The sequence below is a fragment of the Scatophagus argus genome, chromosome 19 (genome assembly GCF_020382885.2).
Source record: "Scatophagus argus isolate fScaArg1 chromosome 19, fScaArg1.pri, whole genome shotgun sequence".
Lineage (NCBI taxonomy): Eukaryota > Metazoa > Chordata > Actinopteri > Scatophagidae > Scatophagus > Scatophagus argus.
In genome coordinates, this window is record NC_058511.1 from 1,838,477 (window position 1) to 1,860,625 (window position 22,149).

A 22,149-nucleotide genomic window follows, 5' to 3' on the forward strand; every position below is an offset into this window, starting at 1 on the left:
GCACTGGAGGAAAACATGCCGTATTTTGAGCAGCAGGAATGTTAACTTTGGGCTACCTTGTGTTTTTCACATGTACACCCCTCCCCACCCCACCACCACCACCACCCACATAAACATTAACTCAGACCTGGGTTCATATTTTTATGTTTTCCATGGTGTTAAGAGTGCAAGAATGTGGTCTGAAACCCAAAGGACCGACTCCTCTGTTAGAAACAATGGGTATTCAGTTTGGCCAGCATCAAACCCAGCATGATGTTGACTAAAGAGGGAAGGGGGTCAACTGATATAACTACACGCAAATGCAGACAATATGTGGTGATGATTTGATAACTTGATTCTAACAATAATGTGTGTGGCAACATTCCCTTCAGGATGAAACTCCTGACACACATAAAGATGGCTGACGCATTTCCACGTCCTCCCACGGTACAAAAGTGAGGCCAAAATATCCCAGATACGAGCACTGGCATCTTGCTCTGGTGAGTCTGTGCAGCAGTGATCAGGACGTGGAGCTGCAGCATCGAGGTCCCGCCCATACACCTGCCTGGACCAATCAGGAGCAGGGCTCAGCTGTCAGTTATGATGTTTCAGCCTTTTTTTGTTTTTTTACAGCATCAAATAAGTAAGTAAAACCAAACCTATCAGAAAAATGAACACTTAAACAGACATCAGAGTGATAAGAACAACCTAAAAAGACAAAACCCGTCTTTGGGAAAAATTTATTTGACGTGTGCTTTGAGTTTTTAGTTTGGCTCATGTCCCATCTGCTAACATGGAGGGGGAGGGGCTTATGAGATGTACTGCAGCCAGCCACCAGGGGGCGTCCAGATGTCTGGGCTTCACTTTTGTGAGAGCTCTCATGTCCATCTTTATAAACAGTCACTGGTTAACACATCATTATCGTAGCATAGTGGCTTCTGTGTCATTTAATGTTGCACAGACTGAAGAAGAAGTGAAAGTATGGTGGCTGGGATGTGCCAAAACAGGGAGCAGATTCGTGTTAGTGATAAAAATGTATACAACAAAATCTGGACTCACCAAAGACAGTTCAACCTCTCTTCTCTCTGCTATCTCAAGCTGAAGTTCTCAAATTCAAAGACGTACTGTAACTCCATTTGGGGTGACCAAAGGACGGCTTTAATGTCTGCCTGCAAGCACGCGTTAACTCTGGCTCAAACTCCAGTTTAACATCATGTTAAGGTGGTGTTGTGATGAAAGTGTTGAATGGTCTGCAGAGCGAGTGGGAGCACGTACTGAATGGCTTACATAAAGCTTTATTCATACATGCACCGACACAAGCGGCCCCAGTTCCTGTGCGTAGGAGAGACGTAGCTACTGGTGTGTGTGTGAGTGTGTGTGTGTGTGTGTGTGAGCGTGGGAAGTGTGTGTACCAGTTGTGCGTATTGGCACGTAGGTTGGCAAAGGGCATGACGAGACACCGAAGCTGTAGGTAGGTCAGAACGAGACTCGTTGGGAGGCTACACTCAGGGGTAAAAATAGTAAGTTGCACACACTCAAAACACTCGCACAAAGTGATTTATCAGAATGCTTTAAATAACCGGAGTTACTTAACAAACAGGAGCAGAGAGCAGCTCGGCTTTCATGGACATGGAATCAGATCTACGACGTGTTTCTCTCAGAATATCTCACCTTATCTGAGTTTGCTTTTGTTGTGTGTTTGTGTGGACGATCCAAGCACCACGATGTGAGTTATCAGTCGGTTCTGAACACAGGTGTGATGGCACCGGGACCTGAACGCTCAAACCACATTCTGGAGCGTTTCCTCGATGCTGTAAGGTGAAGTGAATGCAAACGCATCTGTGGATTCATTAAACCCATGACTTATTCACCGTCCTGCTCGCTCTCACAGTGCACAGTGAGATCTTAAAAAGCATTTGTCTTGCGAAAACAATAAAGTACGGTTGTAAAGTATGGATTCCAGTGTCAGCACGATACCTGACCTTCAGTACACGTCTGTTTCCCCCCACATTACTCAGCGATTTGTTGATTACTTCACTTTTTATAGACTTGCTTTTATGTTCTGCTGCCTTCTTGTTCTTGTTAATGATTTTATTTGTATTTATTTATGTTGATGTTTTGGGTTTTGCATGTTTGTCTTTCTCTTCACTTTTCCTTGTGACTTACGTTAATATAATTGAGATTTATAGATGAGTATTACGCCAGCTGCATTTTCAAACTGTTTACCAGTAAAGTGTTCTGTTAGCAGGATGGATTCTGTGTGGTTTGTCCCATCGGGGGCCTTTACAAAACAACTGTTCCTCAAGATGTTCATACGACAATGCAGAACGAGATCTCAGCTGTGGCTCAGCCTCCCAAACGCTCTTTAGTCATGTTTTACTTTGACAGGAAGGACGTCAGAAGAAACCTTGTACCTGAGCTGACAAGACACGAGAACTGTGATGCATGCAGGTATGTATCAGTACACACACACACACACACTTGAACCCAGGGGGTATGAACACTGTGTGGGCATTAACCATGCACTAAGAACAGAAGGCTGTCTGTGTGTGTGTGGGAAGCTGTTCAGTGCCGATGGCCGAAGGCACTCTCCGTCTCTTTCTCCCTCCCTCTCTTTCACTTCATTTCATCCAGCTTCATTTTATTGGAATGACAGTCGGGAACGATGCTGCCAAAACGACAAGATAATGGATCAACGTCTGTGCCAATCCCCTTCCCTCTCCTCGTATCATCGTCAGCGTGTGTGTTTGAGTGTGTGTGTTTCAGATCGGGGCTGCGATGCATTCATCTCCCTCTTCCACACACACACACACACACCAATAATCCCTCTCCTACAGTGTCTTGTTCAGATATGCAGCAGATAAGCCTCTCATTTACTTTCAGTGAAAGACTCAGGCGAGGGCAGAGCTCGACTCTGGTGTAGCTGTGTGTACTTGTGTGGTTTTGTGTGTGTGTGTGCGCTGTGGCTAGTTATTCTTAAATTGGCCCGCCAGGGTGCCACATACCAACTGGAATGGTTGGAATTCCTGCGACACAAAAACAGAGAGAAAGTATCTGAGCGTGTTTGTCTTGCCCCGTCTGTCACCCTGTTGGAAGTGCAGCGTAATGCAATTCTATTAATAAAACCATAAGCAGAACACAAACAAACGAGGGGTCAGCGGGGGGGTTAATGTTTCATGGTTGATACTACAGGAGAAAAAAGGACGCAGAAGACAAATATAACAGAGGGAAAGGGAAAGATACACAAATAAGGAGAGCAGGGAGAAAGACAGGAGAATAAGGACGCATGGACACATAGGAGGAAATTAAGTTACCGGAGAAGGAACAGCAACACAAGACAGGAAGCAATTAAAGGAAAGAATCAAGGAGTGGAGACAACACGGACACTGGAGAGGAAACAAGTGGACGAGATGATACAGAGGACACAACAAGGATGCAGAGAAAGGACAGAGAAGAGGGAACACAAGGATACGGGACAGGGAAAAGAACTGTTGGATAAGAGGACAATAACATCACGAAAAATATAAACGACAGGACAAAAAGAAGTTTGGTGAAAGTGAACGTGAGCCACAGAGGACAGATGAGGGACGAGAAAGAAGAAAGCAGGAGAGAAAACAAATTGGCGGCAAGAAGAAAGACAGGAGACAATGGACCCATGTGAGGGGACAAGGGTGCAAAAACAAGACCTGAACCGGGCAGGGACGAGGAAAGACCTGCCAAAAAGAGGGAACCAGGACACGACAAAGAGACCCACAAAGTCTCCAGCCTGAGGGTGAGGAGTGGGAACTCGGGTGAGGTGACGGGGGGTTTTGAAATGGGATGTTGCCACTGAGGATGAGAGTCATGCCAGCTGATCATCATGTTACGTACCACCACACACACACACGCACACACACACACACACACACACACACACACACACACAAAGGTACGCGTACCAAACAGACGTATGCATGGATTAGACACACACTCTCACACACACACAAAGGCCGGGTTCGTATTTCTGAGCGGTAGGCGAAGTGTTCTGGTGCTTTGGGTGGTCAGACGCTGTGTAAATTATTTAAACATGTTACTAATGGTTTCCATTCAGTGATTAACCACTTTGTACAGCCAGAGAGACGGAGGGAGGGAGGGAGAGGGGCCGATGGAGGGCAGCTGGCACCGGCTTTGTTTTTTGGCTCTGGCCTGTTTGGATCCAACTGGAACGAAACCACACACACACACACATACACACACACACACACACACACACACCTCCATTAAAACACTACCTTTGTTGTACCTGGAGGGAGAAGTTACTGGAACAATAAGCTGGACTGAAGAGGGTCTGTGTGTGTGTGTGTGTGTGTGTGTGTGTGTGTGTGTGTGTGTGTGTGCGTGTGGGTGTGGGTGCACTGGGACTTGGTCCACCTATTAGAATAATAACTGTCCTCAGTCCGTCTTCAGATGGAAGCTAATTCATGACGGTGCAGGTTGAGTCTGTCCTGCTGAACCGGAGGCTGACAAGAAGAATTTAACATACTGATTGTTCGCCACAAGATTTACGTGTCGGTACCTCTCGTGCCTGCATCATGTGTGTTTGACTGAATAAAAACACTACATTAATAAAACTCACAGGAGGTGGGGGTCCAGGGCTCTCAGACCAGAATCCACAAAGTGAATCCCCTCTGTGGTTCACACAACAAAAGCACTTCAGTTAAAGTTGGAAAAGATTGTGATTTTGGTTGTCAGTCTATATGAAACGTTTGCGAGGCACCGAACACATTTAATACTTAATTTGTGAACCTTTAACTCATGTTGACTGTCATGAACAAATGGACAGACGCACACGAATTCTATTGACAACATCTGGTTTACAAACTGAACCGAACTGAGTTGGTCCTCGATGTGAAATGAAAAGGTGAGGAGTTCCAGACTTGAATGAAGCTCGTGTCACATACCTGCAGAAACCAGCTGACGTTTTTTATTACCCGAATGTTGTACTGTAGCTGCTTAAATCTAACTACACTTTAATACTTAAACCACATTTTATTTGCCAAAACTGCAATCCGTCCCTAACTTTAACCACAACATATTCACAAACACAGCAGAACGCAACAATTTTCCAACTGCTGACGGTGGAGGAAAAAACGTTTGATTGTAATCCAGGTTTTTCCGTGATAACATGGTTGTCGTGTCCACACCTTTGGGTGTTTTCGTTTCTGTTAAACAAGACCTCATGAACTGATGAAAAACTGTTCAGGTCTGTCAGAGGGCTGATCCAGGTTTCAGAGGGCTGATCCAGGTTTCAGAGGGCTGATCCAGGTTTACGAGCCTGCACATCTTTCACGCGTCTCATCATTAACTTCTCTATGCGTTTAATACAAAGACGTTTCCACAAGGTAAAACGGCAAACAAATAGTGAGGAAAATAATATGCAAGCAGGAGGGAAAACTGGACCTCAACCTAAAGACAAGATTCAGCATATGAACCGGTGCATGTAAGGCAGAAGAACACGCTGTGAACACGGATAAACAGAACGAACACACTAAGCTCTGTTTGAATGCAAAGATCTTAATAAAGTCGACAGTTTGAAAACAACTTTGTGGTTTGCCGGGATTATTATAATCTGAGCGAAAACATCTCTTTTAGTTTCTGGGTGAAAACAAAAACAGTACGTGTGAGAACCGCAAGCGGGCCGACTGCAGGTCGCTGCAAAGTTAAATTTAAAACATTTTAAGACCTTCTCGCTGCCAGTCCAAATAAAACTTGGGGCCAATTTCACCCCCCACCAGTAGTTTTATAAATAAAAATACACTTTGCTCAGCAGTTATGCTACAATACCTGCTTTCTTACATCAGGCCAGGTAGGTTTTATGCAGCTTTGTGTTGGTAATTAAAAAGTCATGTGTAAAGCAAGCTGCAAAAGGCTGAGTCGCCAGTCCCCTTGAGCAAGGCACTCGAGCTCCCGCGGCTGCCGCGAGGCCCAGCGGCGGGAGGTCGTGGTTCAACCAGGAAGCTCCCAGCGTGACACGAGTCACTTTACGAGCGTGAGGAAGACATTTGCAGGACCAGGACACGTGTGGATTAACCTACTGATGGAGCGTCTGAACGGAACCTCGCTGTGCTGAGGTCAGGAGCGACTGTGTGAGCGAACGTGCTGAAAACCAAATGAGATCAGTTGTTTACAGTTTAATCTGGAACCTGTAAGAATACGCCACCATTTTTCCTTCAGCTTGCCTCCTCTACTTTCCTCTGTTTGTGTTCCCTTCGGCTGCCGGAGAGCTTTTTGACGGCCGAGCTGCTTGCTGTCACCTCTGGGTAAGACGTGTGGGTGGACGGAGAGCTTTTCCTGCTGAACAGCGGGAACAGAGTGAGGCTTTCTCATAACCCGTCCTGTCTTTTTACTGCTCTATTTTCTGCTCATGTGGGTGCAAAAAATCGGCCTCTCATGATGATTTTTTTTTTTCCCTGTGAGAGTTTTGAGAGTTACAAGAAGGCAGCACTACAGTAAGAGCCGCATCCACTCCGAAGGGCCGGCATTACATCGTGGTCAATTATCGGAAAGAAGGACGCCCCAAATGTATGAAATGAAGCCCTCTGAAAAGTCGAAAGGCTACAAAATGCATACTTTGTACCTCGATTTGTGCTCACTTTCATGGTGAATAATTTCAACTATTTAAAAGACCACCACTGATGTCCATGTTAAAGTCTGTATCTTTGTTATCCTGCTAAAACAACATTAATATCCTGTGATCCGTGTGATACTCCTGCCTCAAACAAAGTCATTGGGCTCAAAATTTAGCTTTTTTCTGGGGGAACACGACACAAATTTTAAAGAAGAAGTTGCTTAGTCAGCAGCCCTGAAAGCTTTGGACGCTCCAGTTATCCCTGTAGTGTCAGCGCTCGGCCATCATGTTGCCAGTGTGATTGGACTTCAGAAACGAAGCTTCCTGTCACACATTTCGCATCATGACATATTATGACTTAGCTTGGCGAGCTGCTTTGGCGGGCTGGTGTGTGCATGCTAGCATCAACGAGCTTCCAGCATCACAACTTCAGCACAAACTAAATTCACTGGATGGTTTGATCAGTAACTGAGGAATAAACCGATCGATGAAGGCGCAGATGAGACGAGCGCCTGCTTCTGGTGTTACAGTATGGCGTTCAGCGTCGAATTTCACTTGAAACATCCAAGTGAGGGATTATGATTGGCCTACAGGAGCAGAACTAGAAATAGATCCATCTCTGAAATAAAAATACCATCACCTAAAACTCATTATTTCACATCTCTGGGGTCTAAAGCATTTGTCATCCAAGGGATTCGATTGCCGACTGTTCATGTTGAAGCAACCGTGTTTGGTTTTAATTTAGTGCTGTCAATCACGTGCTAAGCTGAGGCGTCGCCGCAGATCTGGACGCGTGTGAAGAGCGGGAAGGCGTGAACGACAGAAAGAAGAGGCTCTCCAGAAATTAAATCTAAGAGAGATGAATCAAGTGAACTTAATCTGAACTGATGCACACACACACACGGCAGACAGCTAGTAGACATTGATGTACGGCAGGTAGGAAGTCAATCATGCTACTGGATATTTCTGTCAGAAGAAATGTGTGTGTCTGTCGGAGTGTGTGGTGCCCTGAATAGAGTATGTGTGTGGGAGGTGGCAGCACAGGCAGCATTGCTGAGACAGGATGAGTGTGTGTGTGTGTGTGTGTGTGTGTGTGTGTGTGGGAGGAGGAAGTTCTTATTGTGCCAAGGTTACAGTGTTAGTGTTGCTGCTGCTGAATTGCTGTTATAAAAGCTTCAGTTACACAACGGAAATACTCCAAACTTAACGCTGCTCTGTGATGCAGAAAGGATCACACTTTATGATCTATTGCTTCACATTCACCAGGACACTTTTACGACTTTACCAACAAGCTCAGTTTTTCAGAGTCGAGATGAATCTCCAAACGGTGTAAAAACCTCACAGATCAGGACTTCAGCTGCAGTTTGTTTGTTTATTTATCTCAACGTTCAAGATGTAAGTCACAGAACTATAAAGATGATAAAACGAAGATGGATGGTTTCACTCGCTTCTTTTCACACAGAAATACCAATACTGTCCCATGTGGGCTTCCGTAGATGATCTGAGGCTGAGAAGAAGAAAATGCTGACCGAATCAAACTTCATCACCTAAAGTGAGCCAACAAATATTCACTGGATATGGAACCAAATCAGAAATCAGACAGGGGAGGACAGAAAAGTATTTCTGACTCTCGGGTGAACTCACAGAAAAGCCTGCAGCTCTTTAAGACGGAGAGCAAACACACGATGAGCACTTTTGTTTCCTCCAGACCAGCCAGTAAACACACTTCTTAAAACTCACCAGAAACAGATCAAATTTTCAAGTCACTCAAAGGGCCAAAACCACCGAAGAACAACCGCTCTCGTGTGTGTGTGTGTGCGCGCGCACATGCCTGGGTTAGTCAATGATTGCTGTACATTGTGTAAATAGGTGTGTGTGTGTGTGTGTGTGTGTGTGTGTTTGTGTTCGGCCCTAAAGTCCTAAGAGGTGAAGTCACTCTGTTCTGTTTCAGTTCTGTCCAATGTACACAACTGACGTGTGTGTGTGTGTGTGTGTGTGAGTTTTCAGCTTTATATCTCATACACAGGAAGGTTTCTAACAAAAGTTTAGTGTATAGAACTGATTCTCGCCTAAAAGAATTCACACAATCCCCTGCTGGCGTCGAGCACAGCTGTCCTGGTCGCTCATTTAACTGCTAATTTTCTCTTCTGTCTGTTTGCTCTGTTTGCAGAGTCATCACTTCCTCCATGTGTTTCAAATTAAAATGCTTCCAGCTGCTGTTGGGGATACTCCCTGCTCTTCACCGGAATACCTTTATTGTGAAACCTCTAAGAGGAAAGGCTTCGATAATTGCAGCTCGAAAGTGTTGGATTTTTTTAAAAAAAACTTTTTTCCTTTTCAATCTGCACCAGTTTTTTTTTTTTTTTGAGAATTCACAAAATTGTAAAGTTTCAGCTGAAATCCTGCAACTCAAATTCTTTGATTAATCTCAAAGTCTAAAGTTTAGTCTTTTATTTTGTCAACTCCGCAACACACGTTTTTCTTTTCTTTCTTCATTCTGACCCACTCGGCCCTCTGCACCAGGAAAGAGCATTTACTACACACACACACACACACACACCCTGTGGGTAACGTGGGAAACACGATGTGACACAGTACCCATTCAGGCTGTTAAAGAATTCCATGTTCGGTCTCCTGGCACACACACTCACGCCGTCCATACGCTGAACCTACAGAGCTTTTCTTTTCCGAAACGGCGGTTCTTCCACAGCTGGGGCCGTTTGACCAACATGTTTCCATTCGACAGAGAGAAAAAAAGAGGTGGAGAAAAAGATGGAGAGAGGGAAGGAGTGAGAGAGAGGGAGAAACGGAGGGGAGTAGAGGAGGAGGAGGAGGAGGAGGAGGAGGTGAGGAAGGGAAAAACAGCCGTCCTGTTGGTGTAAATTGCCAGTGGAAAAGAGAAGGCAGTCATATTTTCCACAGGGCTGCTGGGCCAGCCTTGAAACTATTACTGAGTTAGCCCAGTGTGTGTGTGTGTGTGTGTGTGTGTGTGTGTGTGTGCGTGCGTGTGTGTGTGTGTGTGTCCGTGCGTGCGTGTGTGTGCATGTAGCTTCATTACATTTTCCACAACAGTTTGCAAAATGCACCAGGAAACGAGATGGACAGAGGAAGAGGGGAGACGGGCTGGTTTCGCGGATGGACACGACGTTCTGGAAGGTTTTACGGTTAATTTGCTGAAGGTTCTCCTGTCATCCAACAAGAACCGACAAGGACCTCAAAGTTCCTCAAAGAACTGATGTCACGTCAGTGCTGTTTTTCATGCTGCAATTAAGGCAACGGCCGCAGTCGATCTCGACCTGCAGTCCACCCTCTGGTCGTGCTTTGTCTGCCACCTCTGGAGTCATTGCACTCGCTGTTCCCAGTGTCTCTGCACAGTACGTTTCCTGTTACTTGTTGCACATGGTGTCACGGTTGTTGTCGTACGTACAGAACGTTCCTCCCGTGTTTTCATGGTGCATCAGAATTACCCTCAGGGAACAATAAAGAGTTACTGAGGTGAAGTTAAGAAACCATCCACGGCCGTCGTCTCGCCCGTCAGATATTCTGCTGCCTGGCAGACAATCGGCTCTGATCTGGACGACTTTCAACCCCGTTGAGATGGGACCGGGTCACACTCGCCAACTCTTATGTTCCAGGTCTACTCTGAGGGTCACAGCTCTCCCGATTTTCCAATAAATTTGGTGCAACATGCAGAAGCCCTTCGACTCCACGAGCGTACGGGACGACGACTCGGCTACACCCAAAGCTGTTTTCTGGCGTGCACGTGACGCGGAGGAGAGCTGAAGCAGAGAAATGGAAAGTACAAAGAGGAAGAAATTTCAGATGTCCTGGAACGAAAAATAAGGATGTGCCGAGAGCCCAGGATGAATTTGGCTCTCGCCCTGGAAATGCAACAGTGATGTCTCCGACTGCCTCCTGGACTTTTCAGAAAACGCACCTTCCATAAAGTTTTTACAGCACAGCAGCTGCGGTGACATATGTGACAATACTGCTGGTATCGCATATGTCACCGCACCTGATTCTCCACGTCCTGATGGTCCTGAACAGTTTTCCAGGAAGCTGATGCCTCCATTTTATAAGCCTTGTGACTAAAGGCTGAATTTGTGTCAGACCTCAGGTAGAGACTGGGCCAGTGTGTCAGAGTCGCTAACATTAAGAAACAGACATGTGCTTTATCAAGTTGTTTTGTGTTTACTCCTCTGAACCGACCTGCAGCCAAACCATAACAGTCTCCCCTCTTTTCCTGGCTCATGTATATTTAGCCGCGACGCCTCCAGCTGCGGCCACAGCGACCTCTGTGACGCAAAACTGCAGAAGCTTGTGCACACTGGTGGCCATTATGGGAGCCCTTCTTCATGCATTCTTCTTGAATTAGCTTTGTGCGCAGCCGCTGTGGACTCTGGAGTCTTTGAATGAACGTTGCATCAACACTGTGCTGCGCTCAGAGTGGGAGCTTCCAGCCCACAGCAGCACTTTAAAAAGTTTGAGTCAAATTCAGGGCAAAATACTATTCCTGGTGTATAAGTGTGCACGCGCGTGTGTGTGTGTGTGTGTGTGTGTGTGTGTGTGTGTGCAAACAGGTATGATGCTTGCAATTCTGTAAGCTGTTTTCTGTCATCTGCATCCTCCCTTCCCTCACTTTTTGTTCTCTTTGTGCCTGATTTGGCTTTTCTTCATCTTCTTTTACCTCAACCTCATTATCCTCTCCTCTCCTCCTTTCCTCCTCTCCTTTCCTCCTTTCCTCATCCTCCTCCTCCTCCTCCTCCTCTCCATCATTAAAAAAGGCCTGCAGGCAGGCTGAGCTGCTCTACGGCGGTGAGTTAATTTTCCTTTCTGGAACCGAGTCGTCCTGGAGGCCAGTTTTTCACAGCGTTGCGTCAGAAATCTGCAATCTGCAACAACACCAATAATAGAACTCATGCCATGAGGTGGATAATTAACAAAACTTTCACTTACAGACTTCACAAACCAAACAGGCTTCACTTAGAACTTCTGCACTTATGAAGGGAAGGCTGACGGAGAGTCCAGTTAGTTGTGGGCTCTGAAAGCTGCCCATTATGGAGGCTAATAAAGCGTGAGTCGATCAGCTATAGAACCATCACTATCACCAACGAGTTGACACAAGACAACCGCGTGGAATAAACACAGCATGAGCTTGTATTTGGAGCCAAATGAAGGCAAGTTGCGGCCTTTTGTACATACATACTTTAACCCTTTTTGCAAAGCATCTAATCAGGATTCTGAGCAGCCACTTTAGGACACAAACTCACAGATGATCGCAGTGTTCAGAAGCTGAAACACCAAATCAGGACAAATCGGCATCGTGACTGACCTTTAAATTTTCCCCCAAAAGCCTCCTGGTTTGTAAGAAATCATTTCCTGGAGAGGACTTCTGTTTTAGTGTCTGGTAATAAGATTGATAAGAAATCATAACAAACTGCGTCAGTGTTATGAAAATGCTTTCCTCACTGTGAGCCTGAACCACTGACCCTCTTTCCTTTTCCTGCAAATGAAGGCAGAAAATGCCAGAAAAATGTTCTGACTACGACATCAAGATGCCGGAGTGATGCGTGAGTTAAATTCATCACGTCTGTGCGCCAACTCGAACTTCTGCGTCCTTTCACTTTCAACAAAACACTGGAAAGTGTGAGCCAAACGTCGTGCTGTGCGTCCGCTGCTGTTCAGCATCGGCTGAGTCATAACCAGCTTTGCAGTATTTTGACTAATGTGTCACCCTGGCATCATTACATGAAGTAACTGTTGAAGCGACGAGGCAGCAGCGGCACATCGAGCTGACACGCTCTGCCCGCTCGTCATGCTGTCTCAGTCCCTTCTGTCTCGGCGGACGCTCAGTTCACTTTAGCTTTACTGAGACGCTCAGGTGCTTATCACATCACAGAAACAGAGACGTGATCATCACAGTTTGCAACAGAACACACGTCTGTTCCAGAGTTTAGCGTGTCAGGCTCAGGCCTCCGCTAACCAAAGTGGATAAAGTGAAGAGAAAAGGGACTGATGTGAGGTTTTGTAAGGAGACAGCAGCCATCGCTGTCACTTTCACAGCTCAGGATGCAACTGCCAGCCTCCTGTTCCGCCCGTCAGCTCCGTGTTGACAGAAGAATAAACTCCAGAAGGACCGAACGACGTTACTGCAAAGCTGCGAAGCCGACCGGCCGAGGAGAAAAACCTTCCAAAACTCTGCCAGAAAGCGACCAGCGTTTGGCTGCCGGCAGCTTCTGAGTCCGTCTGAAGCGTCTTCTGCCGTCCTCGACCTGCGTTTATAAGCAGCAAAAGGTGTGTGTGTGTGTGTGTGCACTGCAGTTTATTCTTGACACAATGGGGGCGGGCGGTTGAATGACTACTGTCCCCAACACCCATTACTCACACACACACACACACACACACACACACAGCAGTGCTGACTGTCCACCCACACACAGAGCTAATCTGTGTCCCCTCACATCCGCAGAGCAGCAGGTAGGTAGGAGGTGTGTGTTCTGTGTGTTCTGTGTGTGTGTGTGTGTTCAGCAGGATGACTAACATCTTATAGATTTAAAAAGCTTGAACTCTCAGCAGCGCAGATGGCTCAGTGAGCAAACCAGACGAAGAAGAAACACTCAATGTTTGCCTGAGAGTCTTCTGGTTCGTCCCAAAAATATTCATGAAGAGACATCAGACTGTTGTGTACAGTGTGTGTGTGTGTGTGTGTGTATTACTGGTTACTGTACACCTGTGTGTGAGTGATGCTCCACTTCCTGCTGCAGTGTTGGTGACTGATTTGCATCTCTCTTCCTTCCTCACTTTTGCAATTTCCTCTTTTTTAAATGAATGAATGAATTTTTTTGCAGCTTCAGTCTGCTCTCTTGGAATCCTGGTATCGGCGTCGCCGTGGAAACCAGAAGGACATTTACTGCTGATGTCCCACCTGCACAGCGGACAGGAGTGGACTGGTTTTAATGGTGCTTTTAGCGTTTCGATTTTCTTTTTTTGCTAAAGAGATGAGAAGAAAGAGAGGACGAGATGGAGACTGAAGGACGGGGAGGCGGAGCGAGACGGCACAATGAGGCTCACAGTGGATGAAACAAAAGGGGGAGGAAGGGGGAGGGAGGGAGGATCATGTGCGGAGGTCAGCTACGTTTCAGCTTCCAGGAAACAAAACGATTCTTTCACGTCGCGTCGATACGCGTTTCGCCTCACGAGCCGAACAAAGATTCACCCAGCAGAGTCTCAGTCTGAAGGAAAGTCACAGAAGAGCTGCAGAGTTACAGTTACAGCTGGCTGTCGCTTTAAAGGGACAGTTCACCCCGAATATCACACGTCAACATCTTTTTGTAAATGTTCAAATCATGCAAACTTTACTTTCTGCTGTGTCATATCAAAACAATATACATGAAGAAATAGAAGTGCTCACACACACACACACACACACACACACACACACTTTCACTCACTGGGACACTTTACTCCTGCAGGCTTTACTACTGTTTCGTCTCTCTCTGTCTGTGAGGACACACACACACACATACACACACACACACACACACACACATACATACACACACACACACACACACACACACACACACACACACACAGGGAGAGGAAACCATAGGAACAGATGAAGGCGCTGTCAGCAGCACCTGCTCCTCCTCCACAGCCTGCCCTCCTCCCCTCACCTTCCCTCCATAATATTTTCTCTCACCCCTCCTCCCTCCCTCCCTCCGTCCCCCTCCCTTTTTCTCCCCCTTCTTCACTCCACCTCACCTCCTCTCTCACTCCTCCCTGAACATGAGGCCTGCTCACTTTCCACTGCAGTTGGAAGAATAAACGTTGGCACTTTCCTCCAAACCACCGAGATGCTGGAACTTCCTTTGCGTTTCATCTTTCAGTTACGTGTTGTGACAACACTGCGCTTCAGGTCTGGTTAGATTTGAGGTTAGCAAAAGATCATGTTTTGGTTTTGTCCCCGCAAACACAGCTGGAAAATGTCCCGACGGTCTCTCACACCACCACCGTCCCCTGAACAACTGCAAAAAAACAATTGACTGCATGAGGAACCTTCCAAAGTGGAAGTTGTGGATTAAACAGCGTGAAGAGCTTTCCTTTGCACGCGTTTCCTCTGTTTTCTTTTGCTTTTCTTTTCCAGTTTTCCCGTCTCTTGGAGTGTGTTTGAGTCCCCCTGACCTCAGATGTCCAGTGTGGGGGACAATCACAGGACTCGGCCTCTGCGGCAGATAACACAAAGAGCCGACATTCAACAAAGAGTGTGTGTGTGTGTGTGTGTGTGAGGTTTTTGTATTAAGTCTTTGTTTTTCTCTCCACAGTCTCTCTTTGTTTTCCTGTCGTGATATCTTTTTGACCTCTCTCTCTCTCTGTTGTGACAGTTTCCATCTTTCTTTTTTCTTTTTCTCTCTCCGTCCCCGTCTCTTTCTACGTATTGTCCTCCTTTGTCCTTTTCTCATTCCTTCAAATTACTCCTCTTGTCTTCCTCTTTTCTCTCCCTTTTCCCTCTTCCTCACTCCATTTTCTACCTTTCTCTTCCATCCTTCCTTTGGGTGGTGGTAATCATTCCTCACCTTTTTCCCCATTTAAAGTTACACTTCCTGTCGTCTGCAGTTTTAATTAATCACGCGGCTCGTTAACGAACTCTCCCTTTCGACTGTTAATTAATCAGGTTTCTGCCTTAATGAACAGTCTAAACTCGTTAAACCTGTTTCGCTCTTAATTAGCCTGTTAGCTCCGGGGCCGAACGCTCCGACAGGACTATTAGGCACTACTACGCCTTAATGGCAGCCTCCGTGAGTGTGTGTGTGAGCGTGTGTGTTAAGATTACCTCACTCCCTAATGGGGCTGCTCAAATATTTATGGGGCAGGAAGCTGAATGGGAGGAATGATAGCGCTCAGGGAGACAGCAGACACTGAGGGAGTACATGAGAAGACTGATGCTGCCTTCAAGTGCTCCTCGTAAGTTCTAGTATCCCACCTCGGAAGTTGTAGAGATATGGAAAGCCCAAAGGGTCACAACACTCCTCTCTCTTCCTTCACACCAATGGCTGTGGACAAATGTGCCTAAATTATCCTTGAGCGCCTTTAAGGCCAGAATGGCTTCGCTATCGGCTCACGGCGGACATTTTCACAGCATTAGCATAAATACAAACTTTGCATGTCAGTGTCACAATCTCACACCGTGGATAAACGTGTTTGACACGTCTGGCACGGTCGAAAGGCTCACAGACACTGCTGATCACGTACACTTCCTGCTGCTGCAGCTTCACAATAAAAGCATTTGACTGGTGATGAAACATGAGATGGCTTTTATTATGAAGTAGTCACAGGAAATACAACGTGATGCAGTGTCAGCGAGCTTGGCGAAGACGAGAAGAACCTGGTGTTCATCTAATGTCCATCCAAACTGACATGCCGTGTTCCTTCTCACAAGAGCTTTCTTTCAGAAAAACCAGGTGTGTCAGTGTAAAAGCATCACCTTCTGGCTGGGTTTTATTGGCCACGTGGTTTTGACTGGCAGTTGGGATGTCATTTGTTTGTCCGAGGCAGACGTGTACACTTTTTCCTGTGCGTTAGTGGCTGCAGTTCAGTTAAAGAGAATTTTGTTTTCTTACAGCTCGGTTCTGGTTTAGTAGCTCTGACCATCTTTCCTTATGAGCGAATGGTTTATTCACCAGACTCATTTAGTTGAGACGTGGACTCAAGTCACACTCATGAAAATGAGTGCAAAAGCCTGCTTGTTGATTTGCAGTTTGCACATCTAAACATGAAACTTTGACTTGTCTCAAGTTTACAGAACACAAATCTCAATAATTTGGAGCAGCAGTTCATCTGAGATCCGAGGCTCGAATCGTTGTTTCCTCCTGCAGGCGAGCGAAAACCCTCTGCCAACAGAGTGAGGTCACTCCACTTGTTTCCAATTCTGTTCACTTCTTTCAAGAATTCTCTGGCAACAAGTGTGGGGATCTTAAAAAGAGAGGATGGTACAGGCAGATTGCTGCGTGAGTATCGAGAAAATGAAACACGCCGTGTGGAAACTGGCACACGACTCAAAGAATCACGCTGCAAAAGTGGCACGAAAATCAGATGATCTCAGCCCCATTCATGGATTTACCCTTTGCTGTCGGACAAATGAGATTTCAGGACTTTTAATTCGATTAAATTACATGTTGATGAATATCTTTAGGATGACAGAGAGGTGGAGGATGACGACACGTTCGTGGCATCCAGCTGGGGGGGTGGGCCATGACACAAACACTCGAGACGAGCATGAGGTCAAGGTGTTGTGTTACGCTGATGAAAGTGAGGGAGGGATGGAGGGAGGAAATGAGAGGGAGGAGTCGGGGGAGAGAGGGAGACGGACTCTGGCTGCTAAAGAACGAAAGCGACAATGAAAGAAGGAAAGAAAGAAAGAAAGAAAGAAAGACGAGGGAAGGAGGTCAGCATGAACTCAGAGCTGAGGGACTGGGCGGAACCAGATGGGAAACACATGCTGAGAAACACACACACACACACACACACACACATGTTCCAGCGAGTGTGGGCGGAGTCTGACCTCTTGACACCAGATGGAGGGATGACACTCTTCCTCTCTCCTCATCCCTTCTCTCATCTTAAATCTAATCCATCTGATGTAATCTGACAGCCAGTTCATTTCGCTTTGTCGCCGTCACCTCCACGGCATTCTGGGTATTTGAGTCGCCACAGAGTTTGTAGTGAGCCTCCACAGTCCGGAGTGCAGTGTGCTGTCACTCCACAGGAATGCTGCGTTTAATGTCTCATGGGAGAGGAGGTAAAACGCAGCGACGACCACCAGGAAAACAGTGTGTTTACCTCACAAAAATACTGAAGAAGATATTGCAATATTCAGCCCCAGGTTATAAATAAAATGTAAATAATAATAATAATAATAATAATAATAATAAAATGTAAAATACAGCAAAAGAACAACAGAGAAAATATTCTCAAACTCAACTTCAGATTGTAAATGCTGTGGAAAATAATATCTAATTTATCCCCAGATTATAAATAGGCCTGCTATAGTATACTGCAGGTTCAGGTTCTGATTATAAATACTATAGGCAGTACAAAAACAGACAGAATAAAATATTCTGTTATGTGTACTCATGAAATGTTTTTGTATGAGGACTAGAATACTTTCTGAGCTGTCAGATGTTAAATCAGGTGTTTCCCTTTAATGTTTCCAGATGTTTGCAGGTTCAGGCAGGTTCATCATGGAGGAAATTTCCTGATGACCCTACGGCGGTCCTGACAGGAAGGAGCTCTCCGGCTGACATGGGGGGGAACGCAGACCGGATTCTGGATCACGGATCAGAGAGCACATCATAGGGAAACTGGTGCTTTTACTATATGTATTGTATACATACAGTATTTGTAGTCCTGAGAGGAGGTCGGATCAGGTAAACTGAGTGAGCACACCTGAGTGGGCGGACTGACAGAGAAAACGTCTGTCTTGCCTCGTCCTCATTTAGCATTCGGTGTCAACACGTCTCATTCAAGAGACTGGACTCAAAGGTGGTTAAAATAACATCTTGTGCATCATCGGTATTTGCATGTGAGCACATGAAGGTGTGTCCTACACCTGTGCTTATAGAGTGAGTGTGTGTGTGTGTGTGTGTGTTGGGGGAGGCGAGGTGACACAGTGTGATGTCTGAGCTCCGCCGCTCCGAGAAACGCAAGTGTGAACGGATGATTGTCTCCATGGAGATGAGGATCCTGCTTTCAACATCACATCCCGGCGACAACATCAAGTGCATGTGGGGCAACAGGATTCACACACACACACACACACACACACACACACACACCGAGCAAGCTACCCTACAAGCTGTCGGTCTGGCCATCAGGAGCAATCCGGGTTCCAGTGTCTCGCCCAAGGACACTTTGACATGTGGACATGAGAGGGTGTCTGTGATTGGTGGATGACAGCTACGACAGTCGCCCCTGACCCCTGGATAATAATAGCACCCCATGCAGTCAGGTTTCTCTTTGCCCCATCGTCGAGACACACGGCAACACGCTCTGATGTCAACAGTAAGCACAGTCAGAAGCCACCCGTGTGATTCAGGTTCTCATGTTGAATCCCGTCGCGTCATCACAAAATGAGGCTGAAGACGTATGAGCGCCGCGTGACGGTCACATGTGGCCCACGGGCTGAATGCATGGGAACCATTTGGGATTTTCCACATGTGTAACTGATGTGGTCCCTCTGTAAACATACTGAAAGATCCGACCGACAACCACTAATCATAACGGTCGAGGATTCGTCCAGCTGCTTCCTGTGACAGGTGTCATCAAGCCTGTTTGTACGTCATCACGTATGTTTAGGGGTTTTTTTTCTTCTTTCAGACGTTAACCCAGAGGAGCCCGTTTTTAACCTTCCACAAATCTGTTACATGTGGCACGACTTTCACCAAACCGTTAAGGGTTTGCTTTTTCCACCAAGGAGCCTTGAACTGCTTCTCCTCGCATTTTTAATTCCACAATAAATGTACGAACCACAACAGTCCAGAAAGCCGTCTTTCCAGCTCTACAGGGCGCAAACACCTTGACAGGTGTGGCCAGCTGTGACCCAACAGTACAGTTCAAAATAATTAGCTCTGCTGTCAAACAGCTGACTCGTACTTTGCTTCAAGTGAGTCAGTGATGGATTCTGGGAAAGGGTTGGGTAAGGATGACCAGGACTGATGGGAAATACATCAACACACACACGCACACACACGTGCACGCACGCACGCACGCATGCACACACGAGTTCCAGACTGTTGTGTATTTTATTGCTTTGGCAACACAGTAGTGACAGGCGTGCCAGCGATGGATGTTTGAATTTAACTGAGTAGAGAAAGCGAGTGAGACGCACAGAGATGGAACAAAGAAACAAACAGAAACATTTAAATCTGAAAACTCATTTCATTTGTAGTCCTCAGCTCTTAAAGTGTCTCAATAAAACAACAAAAAGACAGCTTCCACAGCTGCACTGCTATACTTGTGAGGACCCTCGTTGACATACTTCACTTTAATCATCACAACTGCATACCAAAGTTGGACCTTTACCCCGACCTTAACCTAAACCCAGGCCAAACCTTGACCCGGAACCCGCTTTTAACCTTCACACAGTCCTTTGAAGAGGTGGCAACCAGAAAAACACTTCCTCACTTTCAAGGCTTCAAACTGAAATTAGTCCTCCAAATAGACAGAAACATGCACACACACACACACACTTTTTCACATGGTGTGCAGCTCATAAATAAAAAGCCCAGCTGACCAAAGGGCTTCGGGGTTTCTACTGTTTCTAATCGACGTCCTCATGCGGCGTTCGAAGGAAGGAGACCTTGTGTCGGCTGGACCGAAAAGAGACTGAAGACGAGCGAGAAACGACGTGAGACCCAGCGAGGGAGGATTTCTGCTCCTGAGTCCTGCTGCTGATCTGTCCATTAGCTAATGGAAAAAGTGAAAGAGGAATCAAACTATCACTGTGTACGGTGACTGTGGGTGTGTGTCATGATGACCTGCAGTGATGATATGAACTTATTGGTGTGTTATTAGCTTGGATATTTCTTTATGATTCAGTGAAACGGTTTGAAAAAAGACGACTTCATCTGTTTTCAGGGCTAAAATGAAGTGAAATGTTTGACGGCTTCACCGCAGAGACGAGTTTGGGCTGCAGAGCGCCGACCTGACTTCAAGAGTCCAAGACCTGAAACTGAGAACACACACACACTGGAGGATTCACTGTAAAACTGACTCAACTCTTCTTCAGAAAAAGGAAGTTGGTCAATTAAATCATCTGTGATTGGCCAGCTACTGGGCTGCCGTGACGTCTCCTTTTCTGTGAATCAGACGCATTATCATGAAGTGACACATGATCCCTTCACATGCTCAGCAGTGTGTGTGTGTGTGTGTGTCTGTGTGTGTGTCTGTGTGTGTGTGTGCCAGCATCATTACAATACTTAACACTGTATGTTTCTGATGGAGGTTAATCGAGTGACAAGGCCGCCATACAGAACTGACACTCGCCCTGAATTCATTCCTCGCTTCTGCACAGTCAGCAAAACACTGAAGGTTACAGCCGACTGGATGAGACTTCGAAAGTCAGCCAAGAAACTCGCCTCACCAGTTCAGGATCATGATGAGCTAGCATTTCTACATCAAAAGGTTCACCTTACATATACATGAAAAATATATTAATTATGACCATTTTCAGCATAAGTACTATTTAAACAGCAGAGGATTTGTGCTCTGTGTGGAAATGTTGTGTGAAACTTGAACCTGCCTACCTCAAAATCACGTTTAATTGCAGTCCTCAAGTAAAATGAACCCAACCAGACCAGAGTGTGATGGACTCCTGCCACACCCGATCACCTGCGCCTTACAAACCGACGACAAATAAAAAGAAAAGGCAACGTGGATGGTTTCAGTAAGCTGCTCCATCATCTGCCCGACACGTTTTCACTCACGTCCATCGCACACCGACGCCTGGTCACGACCTCCTTCCTGCCACAGAGACTTTCTAACTTGGATTAGGAAAAGAACGATGAAGGTTGGTTTCACAGAGGACATGAACTCCGGTCTCTGGGGTCAAACTCAAGCCTGACCTTCCCCCTCTTGGGACATTCCCGCTTTGTAAAGCAAGTCTGCACTGGAGGTGCATTAAGACGCTGAAGGGAGAGTCAGATTGGCTCTGGGATTGAGACTGAGCTGAACAGGAAGCGACGACGATCATCATCACAGACTCTCTAGTGGAGGGATGAGCACAAAAAGATGTCCATTCATCTGGTGTTTTTATGATGCTCATGGAGAGCGACTTCGCTCTCTTCACTCTCCCCTGGGTGCTGTGTCGAGATCTGGCGACTGTGAAAACCATCCAGCGTGACTCACGTGTTGCTCATAATCATCAAATCACTCAGCGACTGCTCAGTGATGTCTCAGGGTGGAATTTAGCCACATCGCCTTTATTACAATGCAGCATTTCTGCTCACGATCTAATTCTGTGGTCTTCTGAGCCAGACATCAGCTCACGTCTCAGGTTGAAATGTGAATTTTCAGTCTCTCAGTCTGGCACTTAACCTGCTCATGTTTACATGCCTCAAAAAAAAGCTTCAAAACCTTCAAAAGCGTCTTGTTTTTCTTGCTCTGTGAAAAGTCAGTCCGCTCACTTGAGAAGAGAGGAGTTTCATACGGTTGTTGTCATTGCTAACAAGTTTGCTAATTCACAGCAGACGCTCGCATCAACAGCAATCCGCCGTTTTTTTATGACTTAATATTTTCAATACTCACAGCTAGTTTTAAGTTACTATCCCAGCTGCCTGCCACCTGTTTGCTTTGCGTGCTTTTCCCCGTCCCGTCCGCATGCGAACATGTATTTCCATTTACGTCCTTGCCGTGCATGGGGCTGCAAAAACAAACTGTATTTATGCTCGTGATGATATCAGCCGAATGCCTCTCTTACCGCCTCTGGAGGCTGTCAGCTGGATGCTCGCTCGCTGTCAATAAACCGAGCGTGGGTGCATTTACCCCTGAATTATTCTGCTGTTTAG

The 22,149-nt window shown here is 46.2% G+C and overlaps 1 protein-coding gene across 4 annotated transcripts in view; it reads right to left on the bottom strand.

Annotated features, from left to right (window-relative positions):
* The window catches only part of hivep2a (HIVEP zinc finger 2a), a 95,712-nt gene that overhangs the window by 22,557 nt on the left and 51,006 nt on the right, over positions 1 to 22,149 (bottom strand). The window lies entirely within an intron of this gene.